Source organism: Lethenteron reissneri, chromosome 20, assembly GCF_015708825.2.
Source record: "Lethenteron reissneri isolate LAM-NWPU_2019-01 chromosome 20, ASM1570882v1, whole genome shotgun sequence".
NCBI lineage: Eukaryota > Metazoa > Chordata > Hyperoartia > Petromyzontiformes > Petromyzontidae > Lethenteron > Lethenteron reissneri.
The window spans coordinates 10,330,146-10,349,980 of NC_083798.1; the positions used below are offsets into that span (position 1 = coordinate 10,330,146).

At 58.4% G+C, this 19,835-nt stretch overlaps 2 pseudogenes; one reads left to right on the top strand and one right to left on the bottom strand.

The window, feature by feature from the left end:
* LOC133344739 (G protein-activated inward rectifier potassium channel 1-like) overlaps nt 1-19,835 on the bottom strand; it is a 240,705-nt pseudogene that overhangs the window by 38,460 nt on the left and 182,410 nt on the right.
* On the top strand, nt 2,107-11,843 carry LOC133344732 (G protein-activated inward rectifier potassium channel 1-like; annotated as a pseudogene).

The window sequence follows — 19,835 nt, forward strand, 5'->3', positions numbered from 1 at the left end:
AATGTACGGTGAAGAAACTCTGTCACACGGCTAACATCAGTAGCGAGTTGATTCTTGATATCCGTTCCTGCCCCCCCCCCCCACACCTGGCACTCCTCACCAACCCCGCACTCAGCAAGCATGGTGAAATATGGTCAACCTACCCCCCCACCACCATGCTCAATGCGACATGGGGTAGATATCCATCCAGCAGTGGATTGACACAGGGGCCGAACGTGACTATAATTGTTGCAGTCATCGTAGTTTGACTCACGCTACTCCCTGTGGTTCTTAGCGGAGAGCTGCATTGAAGCGACGCTTAAAGAGTATGGATCCCTGCAGTCACGAAAACTTCAAATCGACGCTGACTCCTCTGATCCCGGGTCCCAAGTGAGTGGGAAGCGACTGAACAAGGCCGACCTCATTCATAACTCAATTTACATCTCTCCCTTGACTGGCCTCTCTGTTCGTGCTCTGTGAAACTAAACTATTAAAGCAAACAATTGTTTTTTTTCATCAGGCAAGGCCCACTGAGCCGTATAGTTATTTTTCAGAAGCTGTCACAAATGATCGCTCAATGAAGTGGCTCATCGTGTGGAGATTTATTGAAGCCAAATTACTCTTATCGCACGCTTCTAAACGTGGAGGGGAAAACCGGAGGACCCGGAGATAGATCCACACGACCACGGGGAGAGAGACACGCAAACTACAAATATACAGCAGCAGGCGTCGTCAGGGTCGGGATCGAGCCCACGACCTCCTGTATACCAGGCGAGGTAGTTAACATCTCCAAGCCACCGCGTCGCCGATGGTGTGTGGTGTTGTATTTTGAGACCAACGTTGTTGTTGACGAGTGGGTCTTGTTGTTGCTGCTGTTGCTGCCAATACAGCAGCAGCAGCAGCGCCACCAACTAACTTGTTTGAACCAGGCCTGGGGGCTCCTGTTCCGTGGCTCTCATTATTCCAGGGACCGAAGGGACCCCTTGAGGATGGTGCCGAATCCCCCCCCCCCCCCCCCGCTAATGAGCCGCACCATGGCGCCTGAGCGAGACGGGCGCGCTTCACGATCCAAAGTTCCACCGCCTCGCGGCGCCAACATCGCTCCAGATGACGGCGACATCGGAGACGCTCCACCCTGAACCACGACGGGAGGGATGACATTGGGCGGTTTTGTGGCGCAGCGGTGACGCGTTCGCCCTTCGTGTTCAGAGCTTCGCGGTTCGACTTCGAGCTGCCGTCCTGGTTATCACTGCGGGTCTCTTCACAGTAACAACAACAACATTACTATGCGTCATCTGCTTCACAGTAACAACAACAACAACATTACTACGCGTCAGCTGCTTCACAGTAACAACAACAACAACATTACTACGCGTCATCTGCTTCACGTTGGACGTCAGAGATCCCTGGCGTCATTCGTAAGAGTTGGCCATTATGTGCCGGCGTCAAGGCCCAATTTCGCCAAATTCGAAAATGACTGATTATAATTGGCATTACACACCGCAGCAATCACTGCCCGTTTCGCAGGCCTGGCGCCGAGTCACCTTGTGGTCACAAGGTCAGCTGCCACTTGGGGTTCCCTTTTACCGCGTTGAGATGAGATTTAAAGCGCTCTGAAACGCCCCCGGTAGACAGGACGCGTTATCCCAAAAACAAATCGTCACTCTTGTTATTATTTGCGTGGCCAGCGATGTGTCTCAGTGGTAGCCCGTGAATATTTGCACGAGATATGCCGTGGTGTGCCCCATGGGTGACTTGTTCCTTGAGACTGATCGTGAGATGACCAGTCGTGTGGGCAGGTAGGTGACCAGTGAGATAGCATGGGAAGTAGCACAGAGGTCTGCTCGTGCTGCGATGGCCCATTCAGTGGCCCATCGATACGATGGCTTCTAAGATGGTCCGTGAGATGATTTCGTGATATGCTATGGAAGGAGACCCCGTGACACGTGACCCGTGATACGGTATATGGCTGGATGATGTGCGAAAATCTAAACTTGAATATCGATGGCGTGTGAGGTGGCCCATGAGCGGGTCCCGTGTGAGTAATCTTTAAGACGCCCCAGGGAGCGTTCGCGACCACGAGAAGGGGCACTGCGGCCGCGCGTTCTCATTGATCCTCAGAGCTGACGGCCGCGATCGAAATTAATGTTCGCGACTTACCCGAGCCCGCCGCCTTCACTCCTCGTTGCCCGGCTTCTCGCACGGAGGAGCACAGAGGAGTACGGAGGAGCACGGAGGAGCACGGAGGAGCACAGAGGAGCACAGAGGAGTACGGAGGAGCACGGGACCTCACGTCAGATCTCCTCCTCCTGCTGCTCGTCGTCCCGAGAGCGCGATCTCATCGACGGGGTCGCCCACCACCCAGTTCCGCTGCTGGCTGGGGGGGTCACTTATTGGGGGGGGCGGTCGGGAGTCGTGGGGGGGGGAGCCGTGATTCGATAAATCGCACTCCGCTTAATAACTTCGCGGGGACATCATTATTGCGCCAAAAATTCAATTATTACTGTTAATTGCAAAACATGTGAATAGTGTTTCCATCAGGGCGCACCGCGTGACTTCGTTCGCTCCAGGCGAGAGCCGTCAAACCCTCTCGCAACCCGCCCCCTGCCCCTCCCGCCCCCCAAGACTTCCCGTCATTCCCGGCACCGCCCCCCCTCTGCCCCACTCTTCCCACCGCCTGCCCCCCCTCTCCCCCCGCCGCCCCTGCTTCCTTCGGCACCCTCAATCCTCCCTGCGCTCCCCTCCCTCGTGGCAGAGGCAGCTCGCACGCAGCCGCAGCAGCCGCAGCAGCAGCGAGCGCCCGACGCGGAACTCGGAGGCGCCGATCGGGGCACAGCGACCGGGCGGGGATTGTTCGTCGCTTCGCTCGTGGCGCGCGTCATTCCTCTCGTCGGCATCTCAGCGCGATGCGGCGCCTCCCAACCCGCGAGCGGCGCGGTACCGTGCGACCGCATTCAGCAGCATAAGTTTCCCCGGGGGGCCCCGTGCTGCCGAGAGGAGACGGGGTGCGGGCGGGCGGGCGCCCCGAGCGGCGTCAGGGAGCGCTGGGCTCGCGCGTCGCGGCTCTCGTCGGCGAGGCGATGTCCGCGTTCCGTAGGAAGCCGCAGGGGGACGAGTACTGCGTGGTGGCCAGCGTGGTGGGCGGCACGGCGGCCGCGTCGGGGCACGGCTTTCGCCTGGGCACCAACAAGAAGCGGCAGCGCTTCGTGCAGAAGAACGGCCGCTGCAACGTGCAGCACGGGAACGTGAACCGCGAGGCGTTTCCGCTACCTGTCCGACATCTTCACCACGCTGGTGGACCTCAAGTGGCGCTGGAACCTGTTCATCTTCATCCTCACCTACACCGTGGCGTGGCTGGTCATGGCAGCGTTGTGGTGGGGCATCGCGTACGTGCGCGGCGACCTGGAGCTGGGCACGAGCAGGGCTACGTGCCGTGCGTGGCCAACGTGCACAGCTTCCCTTCCGCCTTCCTCTTCTTCATCGAGACGGAGGCGACCATCGGCTACGGCTTCCGCTACATCACGGAGAAGTGCCCCGAGGGCATCGTCCTCTTCCTCTTCCAGTCGCTGCTCGGCTCCATCGTGGACGCCTTCCTCGTGGGCTGCATGTTCATGAAGATGTCGCAGCCCAAGAAGCGCGCCGAGACGCTCATGTTCAGCGAGACGGCGGTCGTGTCGATGCGAGACGGGGCAGCTGTGCCTCATGTTCCGCGTGGGCAACCTGCGCACAAGTCACATGGTGTCGGCGCAGATCCGCTGCAAACTCCTCAAGGTGAGAGGGACGCGAGCGAGGTGTGTGGGGGGTGGGAGGGGTGCTCGGGAGACCGGATCAGGGTGTGGGGGGGGAACGAGCCAATCTGTGTTAGAACGGAGAGACAAACGCTTGCGCTTTTCACGCGGTGTGGGTAATTGGGTCATCATGCTAATCGCTTAGTGCAGCTTCGCGTGGCGTGGCTACCCACCTGCTCACCAGCCCAACGCCTCCTGTAGTCTGCGTCCACAGAGCGAGCGAAGGTCAAGAGGTCACCGACGCAACGCCGATGTTGATGCTATCACGCGCGCTTCGTTAAAGTTGACACCGACCACCAAGGGCTGCTCGAATGTAACGGCCTCCTCAATCGCCATCGAGCCTTACCTCTGCATATTGCCACACAGTCCACGCGTCCTTCGATGACCACTCCCAATGTCGCGATCGCCATCTGGCTCGAGCGCTTCCCCTCGGATGCCGACCTTTGGGTGCCAACCCAATGACTGTCGCGGCCACCTGCCCTCCTCCACCCTGCACCCCGCGTCTCTCACTCCACGCGTCTCACCCGCGCCTCTCCTCGCCCACCGCAAGTTCCTCTCCCTGATTAACCACCACAGCAGCTACAGTCGCGTTGCATTGCGAGCTTCTCAGTTGCCTACGTAGCATTTAGGCAAACGAACTGGCTGCGAACTAAACTCGCTCAACTCGGACCTGGCTTAGTGACGGAGGCGACGTAGCGAGACGGCGCGGTGAGCGAGTCGGGTCGCGAGAAGGGGTCACCGACGTCGCTGCTCTTCTTACAAGTTAGCACAGAGCCAGGCTCGTTACATTGTTACCCGTCGCATTCCCTCCACCCCCTCCGTCACGTACTGCCGTGTACTGTCAATGCACTCTCGTGTACTGTTGTTACATTTGATTGCAGAGGTCGCATTCGGCTATGAATGAGCGCGGTCGCGTTGCTCCACAGTGGCTCGTGCCTCTCCCATTCATTCTCTAGCGGTAAAAGAGAATCAAGAATTGTGCTTATAATCACGGTGATGATGATGATGATAGTCATCATCATGACACGGTGTCACGCTGCCTACTCTTCACGAGGAATAGTACTGGGTATTCTGAGCGTGCCGGGAAGAATTCGGCCCGTGAATATCTCTCATCGCCGCGTACCGATCTCACAGATCAAGCCACGCGAATCCGGCGAGGGCATTACGAGAGCAGCTGGTAGACAATGCCGCTCGGCGTCCGAGGCGTTTAATGCGGCGATGAATGGGCCCAGTTCATCGCCGTAAAGAGGCCAATTTCGATTCAATTTTGAGACGACTCGCTCGGGACAGCGACCCGCGTCACGTGCGGCGGAGCGCGCATTCACTCAGCGCGGCGCGTCCCCGGATCCCCAAATCAATCACGGGGAGGAGGAGGAGGATAAAGAGGAGGGGAGAAGGAGGAGGGGAGACGATGGAGAGCGGCCGGAGGAGAAGGCGTCTCATGTCCGACGCCGCACTTGGGTGCGAAACACGGAATCGCTGCGCTTGAGGTCTGAGTACGTTCTTGCGTGTCCGCGTGTGCACGCGCCTCCACGCGGTGTCCCACGTGTCTCCCACGTGTGCACGCGCCTCCACGCGGTGTCCACGCGGTGTCCCACGTGTCTCCCACGTGGGCACGCGCCTCCACGCGGTGTCCCACGTGTCTCCCACGTGTGCCCGCGCCTCCACGCGGTGTCCCACGTGTCTCCCACGTGTGCACGCGCGGTCTCGTACGCGCAAGCGTGCGATGCGCCATGTGTACGTGAGTTGCTCCTCATGTGCACCCGTGCATGCTTGCGAGTATTTGCCAACTTTAATAGGTGCTCGCTAACAGCGCTGGACCCAACAAGTTTATTTGTGAATTTCATTATTCGTAGACGTGTACTTTTTTCATTCATTCGACTGCCACCCCTAACCCCGCTGGCAAAAGAAAAGATATTAAAGGGTTCATCATCAATGCTTAAAACTTTCGTGACTGCAGGAATTCATATTCTTGGTTCTTTCGGTAAAGTCACGTAGATAGAAAAATAAAAATAAAAGAAATAATAAATTACAATAAAAAAATTTAGCAAAAAATACACGTCTTTTTTTTCTCTCCGCTTGATGAAGACCGCTTGTGTTGCGATCGAAACGTCGTGGGTTTTGGCTTTTATTTTTTATTTTAAAAAATATTTTATATTTAATTTTTTATCTACGTGACTTTACCGAAAGAACCAATAATATCATCAACGCTGTTGATATGACTCGTCGACTCCCCGCATCACCGCAAGTCGCGTGGCACCCTTCACATGTCGCAACTTAAGTCTCCAGTCTCTATATAATTGCCGAATAATCACTGCGTGGTGAGACCTCGTACCTCGCTTGAAGGCGGTGCGCGTGGGTGCACCCCTCGCCCGTGGCGCCCCCCTCCCCCTCTCTCCCCGATAATCCTCGGCGCCCTAAAGGCCGGCGCCGAAAGGCGAAATGATTCCAAAATCACAATCAGCCGAAGCGAGCGAGGCTCTGTCGTCCGTACAGACCCACGGAGTCGCCCTGAGTCCACTGATTTCCCCCGAGGGCAGCCGCGGGCTGGTGGCGCATGCCGAGAGCCCTCGGTAATCACAGCAGCACGGCTCGGCCCGTGCCTCCCTCCGTCCGCTTTCCCGCACACCGGCAGACATCGCAATCAGCCTCCCTCCACAAGCGGCCCGCCCTCCCCATTGCCGCAGCGACAACGCCTGCCCGGCCGTATCCGCGTCCCCGTCATAAGCGCGTGGCAGAATGGAGGCGATAATTGAGCGGAATGGGAGGATCGCACGCGTGGCAGTGATGGATGAGCCTCGTTAGCCACTTTGATAGCCCGAAACCCCCGGGGGGAGGGGTGGGGGGGGCGGGGGTGGGGGGGGAGACCCCGCACGCGACCACGTCCCGCGCGCAGCGGTTAATAGACTTGCGACTTGAGTACACGCGCGGTCACAGAGACAGAGCGCGCACACGCACGCGCGCACACACGCACGCACACACACGCACACATTCACGCGCGCGCACACACACACACACGCGCACACACGCACACACGCACGCGTGCACACACACGCGCACACGCGCACGCGCGCACACACACACGCACGCGCGCACACACGCGCGCACACACACACGCACGCGCGCACACACGCACGCGCGCACACACGCACGCGCGCACACACACACGCGCACACACGCACACACGCACGCGTGCACACACACGCGCACACACGCGCGCGCGCACACACACACGCACGCGCGCGCAGCAGACGACGGGGTGGACTGCTGGCGCGGTGGAGAGAACACGGCTATGGACCCGGCGACTTGAGTTCGATTCCCAGGCACGGCTAACATCAGTGGCGAGTGGCGTGGGAGACTCCCTGAATACGACGGCCCTGTCCCCTCGGCCTCTCTCAGCGTCTCCGTTTCTGTCCCTGGCGACCCCCCTCGCTCCCGCTGTCCCCCTTAGACCCGCCCCCCCTCCCATCATCGCTTCGTCCTCTCTAATCCCCTTCCCCCCCCCACCCACCCCGCAGTCCCGCCAGACGGCTGAGGGAGAGTTCCTGCCGCTCGATCAGCTGGACCTGGACGTGGGCTTCGGCACGGGCGCCGATCAGCTGTTCCTCGTGTCGCCGCTCACCATCTGCCACGTGGTCAACAGCAAGAGCCCCTTCTTCGAGCTGTCGAAGCGCGCCCTGCAGCAGACCGAGCAGTTCGAGATCGTGGTCATCCTGGAGGGCATCGTGGAGACCACGGGTGCGGTGGGGAGCCCCGAGGCAAAGCAGAGCGCGAGTGCATTCTTGTGCTCGCGCCGTTCCTGTTAGCGCGATGGTGGTCGCGAAGCCAGGCGCTGCTGTGCGTGTCGCAGAAGGGGGTTCACGGCAGCCGCTACCGCTGCTGTGCGTGTCGCAGAAGGGGGTTCACGGCAGCCGCTACCGCTGCTGCTGTTGTTATTGTTGTTGTTGCGAATATGGCTCGAACCGACGAGCTCCACTACAACAATGTGTGGCCTTCAAGGGAAGCAAACAATAGGCGACGTTTCGAGCCATGGGCCTTCTTCGTAGCACAGCAGTATCGCCAAATAACGTGATTGTCCAATTAGGTAACCTTTCAAGCAACTTTCAACGGTTTGCATATTTGGGAGCGAGACGTGCCCTCGTCCTTAACTTTTTTAAATTAAAAAACTCTCACGAGATTTTTAACGTCCACTGTGAAGCCGACGGTGTATGCGTGTGGGCAATAATAATAGTAATAATACCCCCCGTGTTGCCCAGGGTGACCGCTGGGCTCGTACCGCAGTCACGCGGCCCGCGGCCCACACGAGGTCTCCGGCTTCGACACGCGACGATCTGTCCGTCGTCGAAAGCATCTTGGGCCGCACTAATCGGGCGCCAAAGAGGCGCGTTTTATAGACCCGACAATGAACGCTTCGTTCTGATATCGGCGCCCTGGTCGGCGTCGAGATCAGCTTTGCCGAGGCGATCTCGAGTCGTCAGCCCCGCGGCCGCTCGTCGCTGAGTCGTTTGGCGTTGCCGCGCCGAGCGATCGGCAGCTGCCCGCGCAGACCGACTCGCACGGCGTGCGTCGGGCAGGAAGGCGGGGGGAGGGGGCCGGGGGATGAGACCGCCGCGGGTTCCAGGTCGATGTTGTGTAACGAGGCGACGAGGACTCAGAGAGACCCGGGTGAGTCTCGTTTGCAAGAGCGACCAGCCCGGGACATGCGTCCGAGGTGGGGAGATGTTAACTACCTCGCCTGGTGTGCAGGAGGTCGTCGGTTCGATCCCGACCCTGACGACGCCTGTTGTATATGTGCCATCATCAGTGGTCACGCAGCAGCGTCATCATCAGTGGTCACGCAGCAGCGATTGCTTCATCACAGCGTCCCGCTCGTAACGGCAGCAGCGCCGATCTGCGCATTTTAATGAAGTGGAATGGCAGCAGCCGAGAGGCGGGGTGCAACACGTCACTCACACACAGAGAGAGATAATCAACAAAGATCCCCCACCAACCTCTTATAGCCTGAGCAGACTGTTGGGAGAGCCGTTGCTGTTGGCTGGCACGGCCTTCGCAGCTGATGGCGTCCACGTGGGTGGGGAGACATAGACGTTGCAGTACAATCAATGAAACGTTGTTGATTCACGGCCCTCCGCTGCCCGCCACGCAGCCCCGGGAGTTATAACAGCACGAGGAGAGACGTTTGCGGGAGCGGTGGAACACGCGCATTGTTCGTCATCGGTAACCACCGCATTGATCCGTGACACTAAGATCGTGTAGGACGCGGCGGCAGGCGCCTCTCATCCAAGATGGTGGAAACGGGGGAAGCTGCGGCTCCAGGAAGTCCTAGAAACAGCGCGGGTGTGGCGGGAGTTGGAGGGTTATGGGATCGCTTGGCATAGAGGGAGGGATGTGACCTTGGGTAGAGAACACGAGAGAGAGACTGAGTGGGGGTTAGAAACAAACTATTGAATTCGTCATGCGTAGGAGGCTCACCGTGACCCCCCGACCTCCCGCGTGCGCAGGGATGACGTGCCAGGCGCGCACCTCGTACACGGAGGACGAGGTGCTCTGGGGACACCGCTTCCTGCCCGTGATGTCACTCGAGGACGGCTTCTTCCGAGTCGACTACTCGCAGTTCCACGCCACCTTCGAGGTCCCCACGCCCGCCTCCAGCGTTCGCGAGCAGGAGGAACGCTTCGCCTCGTCCCTCGAGTCGGCGTTCGCCGCGTCCCGCGACCTATGCTCCCCGCTCTCCCCGCGCTCCCTCCCGGCCCTCTCCCCCGGCCGGAGGAATGAGTGCGCGGTCGACGCCGTCTCGGGGAGATCGTGGGGGGGCCCGCACACTGCGGCCGCACACTCCGGGCCCGAGGATCAACTGCCGGCCAAGCTGCGTAAAATCGGCGGTGGCCCGGGCTCTCGGCCGCCCTCGTGCGCGGCGCGCAGCCGGGTTAACGGGGTCATGGGCAGCATGAGCGCGGGGGACCTGGCGCAGGCGAGGTCGCCCGTGGCCGCCGCGGGGCCCGCCGCGTGCTGGGGCGCCGGGTCGCTACCCGAGGACGTGTTCCCCCTGTCCCCGTGCAAGTCGCAATACGAGTCCCGTGGGCAGCAGCAGCAGCAGCCGCAGCAGCAGCAGAGGTCGCAGCTGCTGCCCTCGGCAGCGGACACCCTGCCGGCCAAGCTGCGCAAGATGAACGGCTGCTGAGACGGCGCCCGCCGGCCCCGCGCGGGAGACTCGAGGTGCGGGGCGATCGCAGGGCACGCACCGCCGACCGCGAGATTGCCCGAGGGACCGGCGCGAGATCCGTCCACGTGAATAGATCCGCGACGATTCGTGAACGGCCGGACTGACTCTGCGTGTTCCGAGGAAACGATGGGAGGTTGAGCGGCCATAACGATTTTTGAAATCGTGAGATTGTTGACGCGGGTGGCCATGGCGGGGATGGCTGTGGGAGGACATTACGTGATTGAGAGGAGGGGGGAGCGATCAGCAAATGGCTCCCGCAATAAAAAATAAGGATGGCGCTCCCCCCCCCCCCCGTCCATCCTGTGTCGCCGGGAGGGAGAGCGTGAAGCAGCAGAGCCGAGAGCGCCGTGCAGGGTCTGCATGCGGCCTCGATCATCATCGCCAGTGGGGAACAGAGGGAGCCCTCCACCCACCCCGCCGCCCATGTGCTCAGGCCTCTTGCGGTGAGGACGGCTGCCCGCTGTGGCCAATGCCGTTGTATTCGCTACCATGCAGCGATCGATCCCCCGTCACCACTGGCGCCCGCAAATCAGTTCCGCTTCCTTTGTTGCGCGCGGTGCGATCCGAGTCGAGTGTCGTTCTCCATTGAAACCCCCGCCTCCCAAAAAAACACGCAAGTTTTGTCTTTCGTATTTATTTTCTTTCATTTTATTCCGATCGTTCCGTCAGCGCCCTGACACCACGCGGAGTGTCTCCGTCTCATCTCCCGCGGAGCGGTGTGCGTCATTCGTAGACCGACGTCTCCGGATCCTTCCTGGCGACCTCTCTTATCCCACCACGCATTGCGCTGCTCGGCACTGTCCTCCCGTGTCCCGTGCACGAGAGAGACCGCGGCGCCACCAGGCAGGGCTACGGGTCCGATCACGAGCCACTCTCGCGCGTCGCGGTCTTCTCTGTGCCACGTGGAGAGCGTTTCTCGCCGAGCACCTGGATCTAGAAGGAGGAGGGAGGAGCAGGCGGAGGAGGAGGGGGAGGGATGAGAGCGGCAACAGCCATGATTTAATTTCGGCCCGGTCTGGGAGGATCCGCGATTCTTTACCTGTATCCGCTCCCGGCACACCACGTCCGCTGTACCTCCCGCTACTAGTCCCGCTACTAGTCCCGTGCCCTATTCAAGTCTTAACAGCGACCCGCAAAACCAACTGAACGAGAAACGAATCCCCGTGGCAGCCACGCACCTTGCCGCGGCCAGTTCGAGCCGCACCTCGTCCGCTCGCATCCAGCTCCGAGCGGCCACAGCTTCTACCCCCCCTCCTCCTCTCGCTCCAGCGCCTCTCCGTCTCTCTCTCTCTGTCTCTCTCTCTCTCTGTCGCGTCGCGTCAACCCCAAGCTGTCGCCTCGCGTCGCGTCGCGTTTACCCCCCCCCCCCCCTGTACCCATCTTCGCCCGTCAATTCGTCGAGGCTGCCGCGAACCCGCGCCACCGTTGCACAGAGGACGACGCCGTGGCCGCGACCGGCAGCTGGCTCCGCGGGTGCTGCGAGTGTTTGCGAAGCGCGGCTCTTTGTCGACCCGATGCGACATGTCGACATCGCGGGGCTTGTGGCGGCGTCTCGCGTTGGTCTTTGGGGGAGCGGGCGGGCGGGGGGTGTTGGACTTTGTGTTTTTAAATTGGTCACGAGTCCAAGTTTCGCCTGTGGCTTGCCATCATCACCCGGGGGGAAGGGCAGTTGTTGCGCACATTCTTGTTTATAAATACGAATAAAATCAAATGAATAGTTTCGCTAAGGGGGCGTCTGGCTGTTGTTGATGTCTGAGCGGCGGGGCCGCGTCTGGGCAGGTCACAAATCGATCGCTGCGCTCGAGACGATCAAACGAGACGGACGACACTCAAACTGGGGAGACGACACGGACGAGACACTGAAGATAAAAAAAACCGCGACCCCCAAATTGATGACAGCTGAATAGCCGAGAGGCTGAATCGTCCGTGGCCACCGGGAAATCCCCCGCACCCCCACCCCCCTGTGCGTATCCTCCCCCCGCCCCTCCGCTCCCGTCCTTCACCCCAGAACACAACGCCTGCACGCGTCTGTCATCTGTATTCTCCCTGCCACGAGCTTGCGCCGAGACGTGGAGCTCCGCGCGGCACGCGTGACCCGTCGCCTACGCCGCCTTCGCGGTCGGCATCCCCGGGGTTGTCATCCCGGGCACGCGTGGGGAGGTCGCCATGGAGCTTCTCTCCGCGTCGTCTGCTGGCCCACGGTCATCTGGCGCAGAGCGGGACACTGGCGGGGAGCTGGTGGCCTTCACTGCGGCCCCTGGTGGCGCGCGAGCCTCGACGGGACACAGATGGTGACAGCGGCCCCTTGCAGGCGGGGTGGAGGCCCTCACGCTGCTGACGTCTTATCGACGACAGTGCCCCCCCCCCCTACCACCTCTGGAAATTGTGAAGAACACTGATCTGGAATATCGCCTCGTGCTGTCGCCTTGGAGTGTAGGAGTGATGACTACACCGGTACCCTATTGTAAAGCCACTGTCCCATGAATGTGTCCCCGAGCCGTGTCAATCGTGGAGGTCGTTTGACCCATACAGGGTGCTTCAATGAAATGTTGACACGTATATGGGACTATCGTTTTCAATTAAAAAAAATTCGGATACGACTACACTGTAACATGATAACAAGTGTAATGTTAATAGCTTCAAAAAGTTAAAGAGTTTCCCGTTCCTTCGCCATCATTGTCAACAACATTCATGGAATCCTCTCCAGGAGGTGGTAGGTCACGTGTGCTGTGGGGTAATGCATCTGGTGAGCGTGGAGCAGTTGGCCAATATACCATCCAGAGGGTTCTCCCCAGACCTCCCCCGATAGCAGAGGTCCTTCCGCCAGCAGTGTCTTGAGCAAGCTAATTGCAGGACTACGCCTTTACCTGTTGCAAGGCAGAGCCAATGACGAACGCGGTGAGAGCGAGAGAGAGAGAGAGCGAGCGAGGTTGCTAGTTCGCGTGATCTATCTGGCCGTGACTCTCCGTGCATGCGTGGCGAGTGGATGTTAGGCGTCATCACAGTTGGCTTCACACCCCCCCCCCCCATCCCCGGAGTCGTTAATTTTTCAACAGAGAGGGGGGGAAGGGGCGGGGGGGGGCTGGGCGCGAGGGGTTCGTGCGCGCGGAGCGGCGCGCGTGAGACCCCCAGACGGATTAGAGATTGAGATTGAAGTCAAAAGGGCCTTTTATGAGGTCGCGCCGTGCCTTGAAAAATAACGACGAGCGGAGTGAGGGAGTGAGGGAGTAGAGGAGGCTGGTCGTGCGTGCGGGCGGGCGGGCGGGCGACACGCGGGTCGAAGGAACAAGCGAGGGCTGCGTTCGTGCCTCCGTTGAGGATAGCGGCTGTCGCGGTGGCACCGTGCGCGTGGTGGCTGCGGCTGTGCGTCCACGAGCCGAACGCCAATGTCGAGGTCTGCCGCCGGTGTCGGCAAGAGGGCTTCAGGAGTTGTCGAGGTCGCGGGGTTTTTGCTGTTTTCAGGGTCGCATGGGAGCACAATTGGTAGAGCTCAATGCGGCTGGCATCGACCGCCGGACAAAAGTTCGGGATGCGCTGTTGCCAGCATGGGGGGATCGGCTAAATCTCTCCTCGTATAGTGGAGCCACGAGCTAGTCAAACAAAAGCGCTCTTATCTCTCAGCTGCACGCGACTCTGAACAACCCACAGCTGCCGAGCTCCAATTCGCAGCGTCGTTGATGAGACAGAATGACGTCTAAGTGACTTCCAACGAGGCCTCTCGTGTCGCAGCCCTAAGTGGCGTGTTCGGGAACACAGGAAGGAGCGACTTCACTCAATGATGTTGACGTTTGTATTCTCCAGCGAGCGAATGTTAAAGCTCGTGTTGGACAGGGCCCCTATTTGTCTCGTTGCCGCGTGATTGATGCCCGTTTTAATGTGCCACTTCCATGGCCGTGTCGACTGCGCTGTCTCAAATGTTGGGACTGGGCAAGATCGAGCACACAGAGAGGCACGCGCGCAACCTGGCGCCTCCTCCTCCTCCCATCTACGATCTGTGATGGACCCATTTATATACAGCAGGAAGGACAGAGTCACTCACACGCCGGACAGTCACACAGCCGGACAGAGTCAGTCACACAGCCAAACGGTCTTGGCAGCTGCCCCTTCATAGCGACCGTGTGGCTGAGGTCAACGATGTCAGAGCGACACGGGATTAGAATCTCTCCACATTCCTGGCTGTCGCCTGACGAAGCTGGTTGTTGTTGTTGAATTACCTGCGAAACGCCACGGTACTTGACTTGTAAATGTTGTCGCGGGTTTACTCTCCAAACACACAACCGGTGTGCTGAACTCGTGATTCATTGGCAGTTTTTGTTCAATTGACAACCCTAATTGGTTTGTGCTCAGACGGTGGCGCGGTTTAATGACGCATTTATATTTTACGCGATCTAACCCGAGGAACCTCTATTACGGTCACTGATTCGTTCGCCACCTCTGAGCAAACTCGCGGCGAGGTTTTAATTCTCCCCCTCGATTATTTGTTTTTCCTCCCGCAAAATATTCCCACGGAACATCGATTGCCTCTGTGGGAGCTGTCACCCGAAGCGGCTCTCGGCGGCTGTGAGCGTCCCCCGCTCGTGTCGGTCCCCGCTCGGCCGCCGTGGCTGTAAACGCGCAACAGCGGGGAGACATTTCGCCTCGAGCAGCAGCCGCAGCCTGACGTTCTCTCGCCGTCCATCGGGTGAGAACCGCGCGTCATCGCTTCCCTCGATGTCCGCGGGGGCTCTGCTGCTGCTGGGCATTGGCTTTGGAGTGAGGGGGTCGCCTGCGTCGGGCGCTACCACTCGAGCGTACGGTGCGCGCCAATCCGTCCGTGATATTATCGTGCCCGACATTCCTATGAATCCCATGAGTTCAGAATGCGCGTCGCGAGTTCAGAGCGAGTCGAGATGGACGTCGCGTGCCACAATTCCCGGAAAAGCGTTCCGGACCATCCCGGATGAGATGCCTGGCGCGGGTGCCCTCCCCCCCGTCCCGTCCCGCAGAGCTGCTCGGGCTCGCGAGGCCTGTGAGTGTCTTTGGTGCCGAGGGCGCGATGGATTCCCGTGGGCAGGGCGCGACCCCGGCTGTTGGAGGCGCGGAGTAATTGTGTGCGGGACGCGGCAACGGCGGCGGTACGTAATCACCTGGGTCACGCGGCCCACGGCACCTGCGGACGTCTGTGATTGAGTGATGAGGTTGGAATGCGGGTGGAAACGGGGTGATTGTGGGGGTGATTGTGGGGGTGGGAGTGGGGGAGGGGGGAGGTGGGTTGGATGTGTGTGAGGGGCGGGAGGGAGTCCTGGGGTTTATTTTGATTCATTTTTAAATTCACTTCAGCCCCAAAAAATGCGCAAACCTCACTTGACGTGAAGGGAAGCCTAACTGCGCGTGGCTGATGATGGATTTTTTTGCGGAATATGGAAATACGGTTAAATATTTAACCGACTTATACATTCTGTCTGTGCATTGCTTTTACACAGTGCTGGAACAACATGCTTCCTTTAATAAGTAAAGACGTGTGGTATATATTATGTATCGCTGCAAACACGTGATTACTGGTTCTGTTAGTTTGACTTCCATTGTTTCTATTCGTGGCTGATTTGCAGAATTTCCCTCCCCTCCTCCCATACTGCCTCCCCCTCTACTCCTCCCATACTCCCCCCCCCCCCCCTTTGATCAATGCGAAAGGAAACTTCAAAGGCTTGCGTCTCGGTGGTACGGGGGGGGAGCTCCACGTTCGTCTGGCGCGAGGAATCGGAGGTCCCCCGCTCCACGCACCTCACGGATTTCCCGGCATCGTCCTCAGAGTGCAGTGCGCTGCCCACTGCGTCACCACTCCAACCCGGCACAGAGCAAAACGATTTCCTTCTCAAATGACCTCCGAGGCAATGCTCATCTCCTGTTTGCGACCCTGAGCGAGTGGCGGAAATTCCACGTTCATCTGACGGGGACAATTTTTTGTTTGTCATTAGGACAACCACTGATGACCTCCCCACATCGCATCATCCCCGATCCCGGTGAGGTGCTGGGCTGAGTCAAACTGCCAACCAGGGTCTGAACTCAGGACATTCCGAACGTGAGCCGTTCGCTTTGCCGCTAAGCCACCTAAAATATATTTTAAAAAATTATTTTACCAGGAAAGGCCCGCTGAGCTATATAGCTATTTTTCAGAAGCGACCTGGTCACAAATGATAGCTCAACGAAGTGGCTTATCACCTTGTGGAAATGTACAGAAGCCATAGAGTCTATATGCATGATTCTAAATGTAAATGTGGAGGGGCAAACCGGAGGACCCACGCGACCATGGGCAGAGAGATATCGCAAACTCCACATATACAGCAGGCGTCAGGGTCGGGGTCGAACCGACGACCTCCTGTATATCAGGCGAGGCAGTTAACATCTCGCCACCTGGCCCCGCCCCGTGCTGCCCCCACAACCCCCGCTCTCCACTCACCACTCCCCACCCCTCATCGCGAGAGGAGCCGTTTGAGCCTCATCATTACAGAAAGGAAAACAAGATTCGTGTTGGGGTCAAACACATTCGCGGTCAGAAAGTGAACGACACAAGACGAGTGTTCGTTTCGTTGTTGAATGTGAACGCGCCCTCGCTGCTGCCTCGCGTCTCTGCAGTGAGTGAGTTGCTTCGTGCGGACATGCCAGGGGGTGGCTGCACGTGGACGTGGTGCGTCGTGCGCGGCGCAGCGTGGTCCACGTGCGGGACGCGTGCGCTCCGTGAAACTCGGTGGGTAGCGCCCGGCGCCTGGCCGGGGATTGATTCGGGAAGCGTCGCCGCTGGGAGCCCTGCTGCTTTGCTGAGCGAGAGTGCGCTCAAGAGCGTCACGGCTCCGTGATGGTGATGATAGTGGTGGTGGTAATGGTGATGATGGTATGAAGGGCATTACGCCTGCTTGGAATTACACTGATAAAGAGGAACGCGTGTATACGAGAAAGTGCATTAGTTAGGCCCATTATATACACGGCTTTCCCTTGGGCAACTACCTCGCCTATATACAGGAGTACGTAGGTTCGATCCCGACCCTGACGCCTGCTGTATATTTGGAGTTTGCATTTTATCCCCGTGATCGTCTGGATTTTTCTCCGGGTCCTCCGTTTTTTTCTCTTTACATTGACAATCGACAACACGCGTTCACATGTATGTGGCTGCTTCCATTTCTGAAAGCCAGCTCGCTTCTAAAAAAGAGCTATGCGGCTCAGTGGGCCTTACCTGATGAAAATAAAACAAGTTCATAGTTTACATAGACTGGTAAGACAAATACGTGGGCATGGGGAAGGCACGTAGCTCGAGGGGGTGAGGGTCGGTGGTCGAGACTAACAACGGAGTTGCGGCCAAAGGAGGGAAAAACACGCGGCGGTGGAGAGATGAAAACAGCTCGAGTGCAAACATCCAATCTTGATGTGAAGCTTTCGTGACTGCAGGAATCCATAACTCTTTGGTTCTTTCGGTAAAGTCACGTGGGTAGAAAAGCAATAGATCACGACGTTTCGATCGCAACACAAGCAATCGTCATCAGGTGGGGCAACCACGGCAAGAAGAAACTGCTGAAGTAGGCGAGAGACCTGCTGTGGCAGTAGGCCTCGGCAGAAGGGGGGGGGGGAGAGAAGGGGTGGGGGGGAGGAGGCGGGGCAGAAAGTGGAACTTGCTGTGGTTGCCCCACCTGATGACGATTGCTTGTGTTGCGATCGAAACGTCGTGATCTATTATTGTTCTACCTACGTGACTTTACCGAAAGAACCAAAGAGTATACAAACATCCAATTTAACGCGTAGGCCACCACCTCCATAGTAGAGGGTTTTTTAGGGGGGTTAGATCGCGATCTAACCCCCCAAAATAACCCTCTACGATGCAGACATCCAATGGGCAGCGGACGAGGGGAGGACGAAGGAAGCGATTCAAAGATCCCCCCAAGTTCTGCCTGAAGCGCGTGGAGACTGAGAGGTGCGGACTGCCAATCGCCCAGGCGTGGCGGTGGCGGCGCCCGCTTCGAGACCCAACGTGCCGACGATGAAGTGGATCGCCGCAAACAACAACAACAAAGGAAGCCAACCCGGGAAGCGAGGGTTCCACTTCCACGTCGTGGACCGCGGTGGCGCCCCCAGTGCCCAACGATCTGCGGATCCAGAATTGGACTCCTCGGCCACCATCAAGAGCCACCGTCAAAAGCTGACGGACGTCGTCCTCTAACCCCGAGGAAGTGGTCACCGTGGACGACGAGGACGGCACCAGCCACGGTGACCCCGTGACCCTTGGGGCAATGTGCGCGCTGCGAGTTCACGCCGCCGAGCCCAGGGGAGAGACGGCGGGAGATCATCTCGCTCATCTCGCTCATCCCTCTCACCTCTCCACGACGGAGCCGTCGTCTGAGAAGACACGCAGCGCACGTGGACAGGTAACCCCCCCCCCCCCAGCACCACGCCAGCCCCCCCCCCCCCCGCCCCCTCACCCTACAGGCGCTCTCATTGCCTCGTTCGTTCTTCGCGATGAATAACCGCGGCTTGGCTGTCAAACTGGCGTCCTAAATGGCCCGTAATTGGCGAACGAGCGGCGAGCGCGTTGTGCAAATCAATGTCGACGTGTTTAATGACCGCGGACTGCCGGGACGGTCTCCCGTCGTGTCGGCTCGGCGCGGCCAGAGTGTTTACCGCCACCAGAGAATGGCCGAACGATCTCGCTCCACGCCGCCCTGGTGCACTGCGCTCGCGAGGCGGTGGCGAGGAAGCGTCAGAGAGAGTGAGGGAGCGAGAGAGAGAGGGAGCGTGCTTGTTGTGCGTGGTGCAGGAGGAGGACAGGTCACCGAGACGGGCATGAGAGCGGAACCCAGAGGTAGGCCACCAAGGGGAAGAGAAGACCAAGAGCCAGAAGGTAGAATGTTTTGGTTCTTTTGGTAAAGTCGCGTAGATAGAAAATAATAAATTAACATTTGTATTTTTTATTCGGCCTGATGACGACCGCTTGTGGTGCGATCGAAACGTCGTGAGTTTTTGTTTTTTTTTAATGAAATTTTGTATTCTATTATTTTTCATCTACGTGACTTTATGGAAAGAACCAAAGAATATTGATTCCTGCAGTCACGAAAGTTTTCAGCCAGAAGGTGGTGTTGATGAGGGTGACACTGTAAGGCCATGCCTACCTGGTAACGTCATGAATGAGATTGGTCGATCAGATTCTGGAGTCGAATTCAGAATCAGTTTTTGTTATTGATCAGAATCTTTATTTAGACTGGAGGAATCCGATGAGCTATGCCCCTCTTTTTTCGCAGATGTCCCGTTAAAGAGTTGTCGACATCTATAATCGTAAACATCCAGGGCGTGGTAGCATCAACAACAACAACAACATTAATTAATTAACTCTTAACTCGAAACCTTGATGTGCTTAAAACAACAACAACAACAACAACCCTCCAAAGAGTCACGGGGCCTGTGAGATACGGGGCAAGCGGGAACTTTGGCACCTCGGCTTACGATGGCTGCAACTCCTCGCTGTCAAATCACTCCGGGGCGGGTGACGGGATGGGATGTGGCAGTGGGGGTTTTGTTTGTTGATGTCCCGGGCTGTGTTCTTGGGGCAAGGTGCGAGGTTGGGTGACTGAGTGGGGTGGAGGACATTTGTGGTGAGTGGGGGAGGGCCGGAAGTGAAGGTGATGGCTGACAGCGGAGAGTTTTGTTGAGGTCTGGGGCTGTCTAAGGAACAGAGTGGGGGGTGGGGGAGCAATGGGTGGTGGGATAGGGGGGGGGGGGCTGGCTAGCAGGAGCTAAAAATGATGGATGTCAACGAATTTACGCCTCGTCAAGTATTTATTCCCTCTCTCCCTCCCTGTCTCTTTCTCTTCTCTCTTCACCGTGAA